Below are 12541 nucleotides of genomic sequence, written 5' to 3' on the forward strand. Positions count from 1 at the left end.
AAATACACACACACACACACACACACAGCACCACCACCATCATCAGCAACAACAACAAGATGCCTTACCGCTGGTTTTGTGGCCACAAACACCGTTAGGCAATGCTTTCCACCTATACTTTGCACTTGAACCCTTCAGTCATTACTGCTAACCCAGGAATAATTGCTGATAAGCCTGAGTGTGAATTACCTCTCACGTAGAGAGGTAGCTGGGAGTGTTTAATAACAACGAGTAATCTTAATTAGTGACCTGATAACTGTAATTAATTACATCATATCCGGAGGCCCTCTCTGGGATCCTGGAAGGGAGCAGCCGGCACTTGGCAGCCTTGAGGCAAGCAAGGATGGAGAACTGGGAGCCCAGTTTCACCACCTCCTTGCTGGGGGGCTGGTGGATTTTGTTGAATGACTCCCATTTCTCGCCTCAGTTTTGGTCCTGGGAAATGGGACTGTATCTAAGGTTGGGTGATGAGGATATCAAAGCCCTTCATTGAGCAAGCCACGGGTACCAGACTCCAGGCTGCACCCAGCCCTTGTGGAAGTAGAGCAGCCACAAGAGGTCTTGGGTCTGCATGGGGACACATTCATGGGTCTCAGTTTCCATGAGGATAGGCCCATGCACCTTTCACCCCTTGCAGGGACCTCCAGGCCATGCTGGGGGAATTTAAAGGAGCCTGGTGTCTTCAGGATCCTTCCCGGGGCTGCAGCGGAGAGGCGCAGTGGTGTGTAGGGGCGTCCGGTGCCAGACCGGGAAGGCGGAGGTCTGTGTGTGTGAGTCCCTGGTATTGTTTGGGGTTTTTCCACCCCCAGCCTCAGTTTCCCGAAGAGGGAGGAGAATGGGTGGAGAGTCGAGTCCCGCCTCCCTCCGGAATCACTGTTCGGGGAGCTGGGAGGGGCGCCGCGTGCAAGCCAGGCCACCAGGGGTTAAGCGGTGACCTCAGCCGCGCGCCCCGGGACCGGGCGGACGGGGCGGGCCGTGCAGCGGCTGCAGGCCGCGGGCCGGGGCTGCAGCGGGGCGCGGGGCGCTGCCCGGCCACCGGCGCCCGCGGCGGGATTGGGAGGCGCGGTGGCGCGGAGCCTTTGTGAGCGGCAGGGACGGTGAGTGCGCATTGCCCAGGCCCGGGCTCCTGGCCTCTGGCTGCTTTGTGTGTCGGGGTTTCCCAAGTGCCTCTGGAAACAGTCTCCAGTCCTGTAGGCGCGGGTCCGTCTTTTGGTTGTGTCCTTTTGTGCCCCTTGAGTGTCCCTCTGTTTGAGTCCTGACTGGCCTTTGTGCCTTGTCTGTTTTCTTCTCTCTCTCTGGACCCCGCTCCAAGCTCTGTGTCATCCTCACCCTGTCTCTCCACTGTGCTTTTCTGTGCCCCTCCCACGCCCCACTGACCTTGGGTGTTGTGGGGTCCCCAGATTGCATGAAGTCAGGTAATGCGGTGTGGCTTCTGTTCGGGGTTAGCCTCTCTCGTCTTGAGTTCTTGCCCAGAGGCGGGACAGCCAGGCCTCCCGCAGGAGTGGAGCGTGGGAGGAGTGGACGCTGGGTCAGCGACAGGCCATGGGCACAGAGCCCTGGGTGGCCTTGGGTAGAGATATGAGTCCAATGGGCTCTCTATTTTTTATTTATTTTTTTTTTTTTTTTTTTTTTTTTTTTTTTAATATTTATTTATTATGTATACAATATTCTGTCTGTGTGTATGACTACAGGTCAGAAGAGGGCACCAGACCTCATCACAGATGGTTGTGAGCCACCATGTGGTTGCTGGGAATTGAACTCAGGACCTTTGGAAGAGCAGGCAATGCTCTTAACCTCTGAGCCATCTCTCCAGCCCCCAATGGGCTCTCTAAATGGAGGAGACCAGTTTTGGGGGGTGGCTTTTGAGAGGGAGCCCGGGTCTAAAGTAGGGGAGGAGCCAGTATCTCTGTGTTACTGAAAGTGGGAGTCATTTGGCGCTAAGAGCCTGAAGACCCTGGCTAAGCCCAATGCAGGGAGGTGGTACTCGGCGGATCTCATTTCTGGAGGGCTTTGGATCTCTGTGTTTGCTTCAAAGGCCTTGGAGTCCCCCTAGAGAAGTCCTTGCCCAGCCTGCTTCAGGTCCCATCTGTTCCTCTTTGGATGTGGGGGAAGCAGGTTGTGGAGTCTCATTAATACATGCAGCCCAGCCCTGCGGGGCTGTGGATTGGAGCTGAAACACCAATCTGTCCACCTGTCCACACAGCATGGGCTTCCACGGGGTCCAGGCTGGGCACTCAGGGTGAGGAGCACAGCCTGAAGATCCCAGGCAAAGCTCAGGCGCCCTTGTTCCGTACCTCCATCCCAGTTGTCTGCCTGAGGTTAGGATCCTCCCCCTTGGCCCCAGCCTTGCTCCATCTACAAATGGGTTTCACTCCTTACCTCTTCCAGTTCTTATTTGGGGGTACCTTCTCTCCATTAAGCCAAGCAGGTTTTCTCATGCTTTTGGGAGTCTTGTCCCAAGCAGAGAGGTTTCTCTGCATCTGGAAGCCTTTGAATGCACGGGCTATGTCTGTTCTTGCTCACCAGCCTGCAACATTGTCTGGCACATAGTAAGTGGTCAGCTGATGGTTGCTGGTTCCTATACTTTACTGTTTCAAGTTTTAGCTTTAGCGGGCTGAGGATGTAGCTTAGTGGTAGAACACTTGCTTGGTGTTTGCAAACAAACTGGGCAAAGCTGCTGGGCCCCTTTGGGGGCCTGGGTACCAGGCTATCAGAAAAGGAAGGACCCCTGAACGGACATAGTATCTGCCAGTTGGAGGGCTGGGTGAGGAGCTGAGTCCTGGAAGCTTCTGTGGTAAGAAGGAATGGAGTGGCAAGAATATAATGATCTCAGATAAAATTGAAAAGATAAAGAGGGTGGTTATACAGACTGGTAATAACAGCTTAGGTTTATATTGTACTCTCACAGCCACTATCTCTTTGTTTGACAACAACCCTGGTAATTAGGCAGGGTAGACAATCTGTTTTACAGATGAGGAGGCTGAGCCAGTAGCAATGAAGGGACAGCCTGAGGCCTCTCTAAGTCAGTAAAGGAGCAGGGGCTTCCCCCAGGCTTCCTGGCTCCTCATCCTCTCCGGCCTCTGCAAGTTGGTATGTCAGGCCTCTGTGTTCTCACCTTGTCCCAAGTTCCTTGTCCCCAAGAGATCCAGAGTCTCCACAGATTCAAACTCATAAATGATCAGTGTCCCAGGGTTCTCTTCCCATCTCCCTAGAGTCCCTCAGACCCAGCTTTTTGTCTGTTGTCCCCAGAGAACACCCCAGTCTCTGCCTTGGTGGAGGTCTGCAGGGCCACTTTTCTTAAGGTCCCTGAACTGAGTATGTTCCCAGGAATTGTCTGTCCTCATGGGTTTGTACAGAGCTCTGAGCAGTGTTGTGCTGGAGTTAACGTGTCTCGAGGCATGAGGCTGGAGGCTGAGTCTTGGGAGCTGATTGTTAAACATCCATTATACAGAGTCATGGGAGAGGCTGGGAAGATGACTTGGTAGGTAAACCGCTTACTGCCCAAGTCTAAGGACCCAAGTTTGAATTCCCAGAATTGCCACGGGAGGTCGAGGGAGACAGGTGAATTTTTGGAGGTGGCATATGGTGCCACAAACAATGAGACTGTCTCAAACAAAGTGTAAGACAAGGACCTCGCCTGAGGTTGTCCTCTGACCTCCACATATGCCGTGGCATGGTCGTGGCTGCTCTCACACATGTGATCGTACACATATATCATACAGACACACAGAAACACACACACACACACACACACACACACACACACAAGATTAAAAAATTGTGAGTCAAGGCTAGGTGTGGTGATGCACACCTTTATCCCAGCACTTGCAAGACAGGTGCATCTCTGGGAGTTCAAGGCTAGCCTTGTCTATGTAGTGAGTCCCAGGTCAGTTGGATATATATCTATATCTATACCTATATCCATATCTATCTATAGTGAGACCCTGTCTCAAAAGAGAAGGGGAGGAGAATGACTTGAGGAGATTTGTCTTATTGAGAGCAGCTTTGCTATTGATTGACAGGCTATAGAGAGAGTGAACCAGGCACTGAGAAGGAGAGTGAGCTCTCAAAGTGACAGACATGCCAGGTAGTTCACGATGATGCTTAGGTCATCTGTGTGGCCGAAACTGCTTGAGGGTGACTTAGGCTCTGGTGACCATGTCCCTCCTGGACAGATTCTGAGACTTTGTAAGCTGGCTTTTAGATGGTTTATGACCTCTGGTTGGGACTCAGGAATGACAGCTTACTGAGTATGGGCTAGGTCTTTGAACAGTGGCTTGTACCAACACACAGAATTCCTTGCTAGGTTCCAGAGATGTTCAAACTGGTCATTCAACAAAACCACCATCAGAACATGGGCACGGTATGTGTATGGGTGGGGGGAATGTGTCCAGCACAGCATGAAGAAAGAACAGCCTTGGAACAGGTTCTGGAAGGTTCTGTAGCAGAAGCAGCTTCAGTGTGGCTCTGGCTTCAGGTAAACTGGGAGCAGGCAGTACCAGATCTTCCTCAGGTCTGGAGTTATGGCATCTTCCTGGGTATCCATCCGTAAAGGATGCCTGCAGACCGTATCCGTCAGGCCTTGTTCTGGGTTTGCGCCCTTCCTTGTATGTCTTGAAGTGTTTCATATTGCCCCCTCCCTGACTCCCCGGCAGGTCTGCTGCTGCTGTTCTAGGTCTTATGGGGTCAGAATGAATTAGTTATTCAGTCTTACTGGGCACGTAAGTGGGGAGAGCATCCAGACAGGCCCCATGTCTTATTTTCATTTGAGACAAACTTTGCTGTATAGCTCAGTCTGGCTTCATACTCGTGACCGTCATTGTTGCTCAATTCCCAGGTGCTCTTCCCTCTGATGGGATGAGAGTGCCTAGCTTTAGGTGCAGGCTTAAGAGGATGACACTTAAAACCTGCTGGTTCAGATAGTCAAATCGACACAGCACCTTTAAACAGCATATTCTCAGTCACCTGCCTAAACCAGGACAAGAGACAGAAATTACTTCTGTCAGTTTTTCTGGTCCTGTAGAGAAAAGGAGGAAGGGGTGGGGGTGGGGGAGACATCCACCTGCCCAGTTCTGTGACATTTATCTTGATCTGGCCGGGTAACATGATGTGGGTACCACCATGCGAGCTTATATAGCTTGTGTTACTCTCCTCTGCTCCCACCTTTGCTCTGGGTTTCTTTTCCTTTTGCGGAGGATGTGGGGGAGGAAAGAAGCTCTCTAGATATCTAGACCCCTCCCCCACCCTTCCCCATGTTGGGAAGATCCAGGTTTTTGCTGCTGGCTTGTCACCCTGTGGCTCTGGTTGAGGCTGGGAACAGACTTTAGTGTTCATAGGGACAGCCCCAGTGCAGTGCCAGGAGAGCTGCAGTGAGTTTGTGGGGTGGTGGGCACCCTACCATTGCACAGAGAGCATGTTCAGCCCTCTTGAGCTGAGAGGCAGACCTGTCGCTGTCTCTATTCTCTACCACGTGGTGAGGCCAGGGCCATATGGCTGGGAGCTGGAGGTGACCAGAGCCTATTCTATTGGCCCCCAGCACTGCTTTTCCACCCTGTGCCCCAGAACACTGCTGCGCTCTTTACTGAGGGCTGACTTGCTGATATCCTGGCAATTCACACATAATGCAGAGATGGAAAGATGGATGGTCGGCTCACACAGATGGCCTCTAGTTACACCTGGTCCCAGCTCCTGCTTGCATCTTCCCTTCAGTCTGTGGGTTGGTTGAGAGATGGTCTCAGACATTCCCTCCCCCTGATAGGCATGTCTCCAGCCCAGGACAGTGGGTGGGTTGCAGTGAGCCAGCCTGTGATGGTACCAGCACATGGTGGCATCTGCCTACCGAGAGTCTAAGGTGAGCTCCTCTTACCTGGTATTTCTTAGTGAAAGTCCATCCCAGAAGCCCCATGCTTGGCATGCTTCCTGAATCCCATCCATCAGCACAGAAGACAGCCGCATCCTCCTCGCCCTCCTCCTTGTTTGGAGTAGGTGGAGGGAGGGAGCTATCAGGGCAGATCTTATTCAATTTCCATAGGAAAACAATGGTTAAATCAAGTAGGAAAATAACAGTCTTAGAAGAGAAGAGAAAACATCTCCAACCTGGATCCATCCCAGAAACTCCCAAATTCTCATCACCTAAGGGTTTATTTTACTTTTATTATTTTTGTTTCTTGAGACAGGGTCTCACTATGTAGCCTTGGCTGGCCTGGAACTTGCTATTCAGACCGGTTGCCCTGGAATTCTCAGAGATCCACCTGGTTCTGCCTCCTGAGTGCTAGGATAAAAAGTGTGTGTCACTATGACTGGTTAATTTTTAAAATCATTCCTTTTATTTCACTGTGTGTGAGTGTTTGCTTGCATGTTTGTGTACCACGTGTGTGCCTGGAATATATGTGGCGGTCAGAAGATGGTGTTGGATCTCTGGAACTGAAGTTACAGATAGTTGTGAGCCCCTAGGTAGTATTAGGAACTGAACCTAGGTCCTATGCAAGAGCATTCAGTGCTTTTGACCACTGAGCCATCTCTCCAACCCTTTACTTTTAAGACACATGTGTTTCATGACCATTGAAGAAAATGTGGAAGAAGTCCAAAATAGCGCTTTACTGCACCAGCTCCAGACTCTCTGGACAGGGTGGTGGTACCACTTGCTCAGGCAGCCACTCGCTTGCTCTTTTGGCCTGGGCTTTGTAGAACCCATAATGCATCAGGTCTGTGCTGACTCTGGAGAGGAGGGGTCTGCTGCTCACTGCTGGGTAACTCTCTTGACTCCTTCGTTTTGTCTTCTGCGGCGTCAGGGTCTCAGGGTGAGGGGGCCTAACAAGAGAAATGCAGGTGCCCAGGACAGCGCCCCAGGCTGAGTGCAAGCTTGGGCGATTGTTTGTTATATGGGTGAGGAAATACTGCTATACACTTTTGGGGTCTGTCCTAAGGCCTGAGAATTAAACTGTCAAAAGGCAGATTAATAAGAGAGAAGGCATACTTTTGTTTATGAAGTTTTTATTACATTTATTTATTTATTAGTGTGTGTGTGTGTGTGTGTGTGTGTGTACTAAGTTGAGTGTGTAAAGGTCAGAGGACAGCTTGCAGAAAGTCAATTGTCTCCTCCCTTGTGGGTCCTGGTGATTGAATTCAGGTCACCAAACTTGATGCAAGTTCCTCTACCCACTGAGGCATCTTGCTGGCCCTGCTTATTATTTGATAGTGATTTCTTTCAGATGGTATCTTATTATATGGTCTAGGTTGACCTGAAGGTTATTACATAGCCCAGGCTGTCCTTGAACTCATAAGACTCCTAAATGCTAAGCTGAGTCTAGCCTCTTAAATAACTTAATTTCAATTTTGGAGACAAGGTCTCCTGTAGCCCAGGTTGGCCAAGAGCTCCACTCACTAACCTAGAGTGACCTTGAACTTCTCCCCCTCCCCCCAGCTCCACCTTGAACTTCTCCCCCCCCCCCCAGCTCCACCTCCCCAGGTGTGTGTCACCACGCCTGCGCCTGCGTTAAGGGACCTGGGCCTTGGAACTGAACCACATCTCCAGCCCTATAGATAGCCTTTTTATTTTAACATTAAGCTTTAAAAGCTGTTTTAGGGTGTCACAGAGCAGTGGAGAGAGCCCCGAAGAAGTTGACATCCCATGTCAACAGAGAAGGCTAACTTTGAGGTGACTGGACACGTCAGTCCTGGGAAAAAGGCTAGGAAATGGCAGGAAAGTGGGGCCACATCAGCCACTTCCCTGTCCGTGTGAGGAAACGCTTGACAAAAGCAGCCTGCGGAAGGAAGGGTGTATTTGGGCTCACGAATCAGGGCACAGCCTATCATGGTGGCAGGGGCGTGAGGCCGCTGGCCTAGCGCATCCACAGTCAGGAAGCAGGGAGCCATGACTGCTACCACTCAGCTTTTATGTTTTCTTATGCGCCTGAGAGGCGTTGCCGCTATGCAGGGTGGGTCTCCTGCCTCAGTTAACCTGCCTGGGAACACCCTCATGGGTAGGCCCTGGCCTGTGGCTCCCATGATTCTCTACATCCTGTTCAGTTGCCAATCAAGGTGGCCCATCACAGATGTTCAGTAGGCAACATTCCTCTTCCTGTTTGAGAAGGATTTATGTCCCAATCACAAAGGAAAACGTGGACCCTGCTTTTAGACAGAAGGGGACAGGCAGAGAGCATTCCTGTCCCTGCTGCTGGCTTAGGGCCTTTAGCTCAAAAGGATTCTTATGCCACAGTAACATATTTTGAGGTAGCATTCTTTTTATTCATGCTTTACATGCATTTATTTTGTGTGCCTGTGTGTGTGTGTGCGCGCGCACATGTGTGTGTGTGTGCATGCGAGTATGCGATGTGATGCTCCTGTGGTGGTCAGAGACCAACTTGTAGTAGGCAGTTCTTTTCTTCCGGCACTTGGGTTCCGGGGATTGAACTCAGGCGGTCAGGCTTGGTGACACGTGCCTTTATATGCTGAGCCATCATGCTAGCCTTGGGGTCATGGACTCTCATCCCCTTCAGTTACAACAAGGAACAGGCAGACGGTCACCCTTTCCTTGTGGATCTTCTCCAAGGGTCGATGAACTTCCTCGTCGTTTTCTTGTACTGTAACGGAGCACCCAAGGTTAATGAAGACATCTATGACCCAGACTTCTAGATGTTCAGAGGTATCGAACCAGCATCGTCTTGACTCTGATGATGGCGTCATCATAGTGGGCGTGTGTGTGGGAGAGAAAGGAAACTGGGAGAAACTGAGGTCTCACAGTCTTTCTCCAGAGCTAACAACAACCTCAGAGTGGCTGCTAGGTTTCACCCCCCTGACCTTTAAGATCTGTTAAGCAGTTGGTTGTCTGCAGGTAATTTATCTTCAGGGCCATGACTTGGGGCCATTTGCCTGAGTATCTAGGGCTGAGGGCCAGGCACAGGGTAGGGAATCCATAGTTTCCAGGCCAGTGGAGGAGATAAATAGATGGAGAAGGCCGACGCGGGGGATCAGGAAGGTTTGAGCCGTGCGCCTAGCACACCTACGCTGCCTCCACTTGCCTCAGGCCCCCTGAGTTGCCAAGGTCACTTGAGGAAGATCTTAGCAATCTGCAGGGTGAGGTAGTGGGCTCTTGGGGCCAGAGGGAAGCAGGGTATGCGTGGGGTTGCGCCAGGGAGCTGGGATAAGTGTGGGATTAGGGTTACATGTCTGAGATAGAATCAGCTAGAATTGCAAGCTAGGAGTGTATGTGCAGGGCTGAGGGAGGGAGGGAAGGAATCAGGTGACTTCTAGAATTTTCTTTTGTATCCCTGGTTGTTGGCAGTGTCAGTAAGTGAGCCAGTTTGTGGGGAGTCAGGGAATGGCTGGGGAGGGGCGGGGCGGAACTGAGGATTAGTTCAGGAGGAGGTCACGTTTAGAGCTTGGCTGGTGTATTGGCACCTGTGGAGGGTCAGACTTAGGTGCTACATCCGGGCTGGACGGTGCAGTGGAAGCAGTGGGAGCTGTCCAGGGGCCACAAAAGAGCCAGGGAGCCTGACTGGGAGGAACCTACCCTGCTGTTCTAGGGTGTGGGGTTGAGTGCAGAACTCTGTGAAGATCAACCGTAAGTCAGAAGTGTAAGCGTGGTTGTGATTCTGGTGGTGGAGGTGGAGCCAGTGGAGTCAGGAGAGAGGTTCCCACCATGCCCAGCTGTGTGGGAGGAAGGGTAGGAGGGAGGGAGGGTGGCTCTTCAGCAGGCCAGCTGCTGTGTCCATGACCTCAATGACCTCCTTCAGTCTTGCCAAGAGGATGCCAGAAGCGTGTAGTGGTTTTCATCTGTCTGCCTCTGCGTTCCTCTTTGACACCTGCCAAGATGCTCAGCTGAGTAGGATGTAGGCATCTCCAGCCTTTGAGGGAGGCAGGCAGGTCACCACCCAACATAGGGAAAGGGAGGAGGGGCTGGCTGAAGCAGGCAAGTGGCAAAGTTAGACCAGAGGAGGGAGGGATTAGAGGCAGGAGAATGCTGCTGGGGACTTCGAGCCTGTCATGGGAATCTTCTGACTTACCTTGAAGGTCTGTGAGCCCTGACGCTGCTTGGGTCAGGGATAACACAACCAGAAATTTCTGTCCTGGGTTAGTCAGAATTTTCTATCCCAGGGACATCCTGGGTCAGAAGGGGGCTGGAGACAACAGGAAGCAGGTTGAAGCCTATCTGAGCCCCTGATTATTAGCCCAGTGTCTGAACCTTTGGAGCCTATCCGAGGCCCTGATTACTACCGAGCATCTGAACCTTGCTTGCCTCCTCATGTTTCCCAAACTCTGCTCATTTATTTTCTCCTGGAAGAGGTTTGAGAGACTCCGAGAGGTTAAGTAACCATCCCAAGGTCACAGAGCCTACCAGGGTAGATGAAACAAAAGCCGTCTCAGGGCAGAGGCACGAGGTTGAGTCACCCCAGGGAGGGGCTCCCAGGACAGATGTGGCTTTGAACTTTGTCTTTGTAGTCTCAGGGCCTCTGGAGATGAGGAGCGGGGTGTGGGGCTTCCCGGAGCCACTTGGTCAGCGTGAAAGCTTTCTGGGCATCCATTTCCTTGGAGTGTTGGGAAAAGCATGTGGGTCCGGTCCAGGATTCAATTAACACAGGTCACATGAGACCATCGAGGGAGGTGGCCCCATTGGGGAGCTGTGTTTCATAGATGGCAGGCCCATGCCTCACATTGGGAACACTGCGAGAGATGTCAGACAGCTTTAGAGCCCCGCCTTTTCTGAGTGTAGCATCTGTGAGCAAGGGTCTCCCCCTTTCTGGAGTCCCAAAGCAGGGGTAACATGAACATGGCCTGCAAGCCTGGAGTCCTAACCACGGGCACTCCGGCTCATCTGCTTCTGGTTCTGTTGCTCTGTATGTAATGTGCCAGCTTGTTTATCTCCAGTGAATAGACGAGGAGAAGGGTGAGCACCAGCCCAAAGCCACACAGGATGTGAATGCTGTCCCATGTGACTCTGGAGCCCTCCCTCGAAACCCGGAGGGTCCCTGCCAGCCTCAGTTTATTCGAGCTTGTGTTTCCCCTGCCGGCATGTCATCTGGGTAGGATCTTGGGGGGACTTTGGTGTTCACTTACCCACATAGGGACACCTAGTCTTTCCAGTTGTTCCCTTTTCATCCCGAAGCTGTAGTCTGCTTCAAGTCAGGTAGACCAGGCTGGGGATCCCAGCAGCCCAGTTCCCAGTCTTGGGCTTTTCACTACCAGGGGCCTTAGGAAGGGTGTGTGCTAGAAGCCTAGAGCTGGGCATCTGGGTTCATATCCCACTGTGAACCATCCAGGAGAGCATGGGTAGTCTTGTTCCCACCCCTCAACTTCTCCCTAAGCCTCAGTTTCCTCTTTTGTGAGATGAGCAGATTGAACATGTAGAGTTTCTCATTCCATTTAAAAATATATTTTGAAGTTGGGTGGTGGTGGCACACGCCTTTAATCCCAGCACTCGGGAGGCAGAGGCAGGCAGATCTCTGTGAGTTCGAGGCCAACCTGGTCTACAAGAGCTAGTTCCAGAACAGGCTCCAAAGCTACAGAGAAACCCTGTCTCAAAAAAAACAAAAAAACAAAAAAAGAAAAGAAAAAAATATGTTATTTAAGATTTTATTTGTTTTTATTTTATTTTATTTTTTTATTTTATTTTATTTTTTTTTGAGACAGGGTTTCTCTGTGGTTTTGGAGCCTGTCCTGGAACTAGCTCTTGTAGACCAGGCTGGTCTCGAACTCACAGAGATCTGCCTGCCTCTGCCTCCCGAGTGCTGGGATTAAAGGCGTGCGCCACCACCGCCCGGCAAGATTTTATTTATTTTTAATTTATGTGTATGAGTACTTGTCTGAATGTATGTCTGTGCATCATGTGTATACAATGTATCAGATCCCCTATGACTGGAGTTGGAGACAGTTGTGAACCTCTAGCCCCACCTCTCCCACTCTCTAGCTCCACCTTTCCCACTCTCTAGCCCCGCCTATCCCACTCTCTAGCCCCACCTCTCCCACTCTCTATCCCCATCTCTCCCACTCTCTAGCCCCGCCTCTCCCACTCTCTAGCCCCGCCTCTCCCACTCTCTAGCCCCGCCTCTCCCACTCTCTATCCCCACCTCTCCCACTCTCTAGCCCCGCCTCTCCCACTCTCTAGCCCCGCCTCTCCCACTCTCTAGCCCCGCCTCTCCCACTCTCTAGCCCCGCCTCTCCCACTCTCTAGCCCCACCTCTCCCACTCTCTAGCCCTGACCCTATGAGGACTTGGAACTCTTCCCTGTCAACAAGTCTCTTTGTGTTCATCAGGCTCTAGAGCTGCAGGGCTTCTCAGAACCTTTACCACAGACATCATTCTGCTATGGTTTCCCTGTTCTTGGCCTCCAATGCCTCCGTTCTCCACATGAGCAGCCTGTAATTTATTGCAGGACACAGATGCTGTCCCAAATGTACATGCTGATGTGCATGGCTCTTCAGAACTGTTGACACCTTTAACTCAGACATGATTGCTCGTGGCATTTGGGGACGTCCCTCTGAGCTTTGACAACCTGGGACCAACAGAACTCTTACTCTCAGCCTGTTTCTGCTCCTTGGTTGTT

At 51.5% G+C, this 12541-nt stretch overlaps 1 protein-coding gene across 5 annotated transcripts in view; it reads left to right on the plus strand.

Moving 5' to 3' along the window:
* The first annotated feature begins 722 nt into the window (after positions 1-722).
* Arhgef10l (Rho guanine nucleotide exchange factor 10 like) overlaps positions 723-12541 on the plus strand; it is a 123147-nt gene continuing 111328 nt past the window's right edge. For 2 of the 5 annotated variants that reach the window (XM_041652424.1, XM_041652427.1), the window contains exon 1: positions 956-1097. The gene's annotated coding sequence lies outside the window, so the exon portion shown is untranslated. Of the gene's footprint in view, positions 761-955; positions 1098-12541 lie in introns of those variants that run through there. The other 3 variants (XM_041652428.1, XM_041652429.1, XM_041652425.1) reach the window with 2 other exon arrangements.

This window comes from Microtus oregoni, unplaced genomic scaffold (assembly GCF_018167655.1).
Source record: "Microtus oregoni isolate MIOR12 unplaced genomic scaffold, Mior012 000005F_ref0000423, whole genome shotgun sequence".
In the NCBI taxonomy this organism is placed as follows: domain Eukaryota; kingdom Metazoa; phylum Chordata; class Mammalia; order Rodentia; family Cricetidae; genus Microtus; species Microtus oregoni.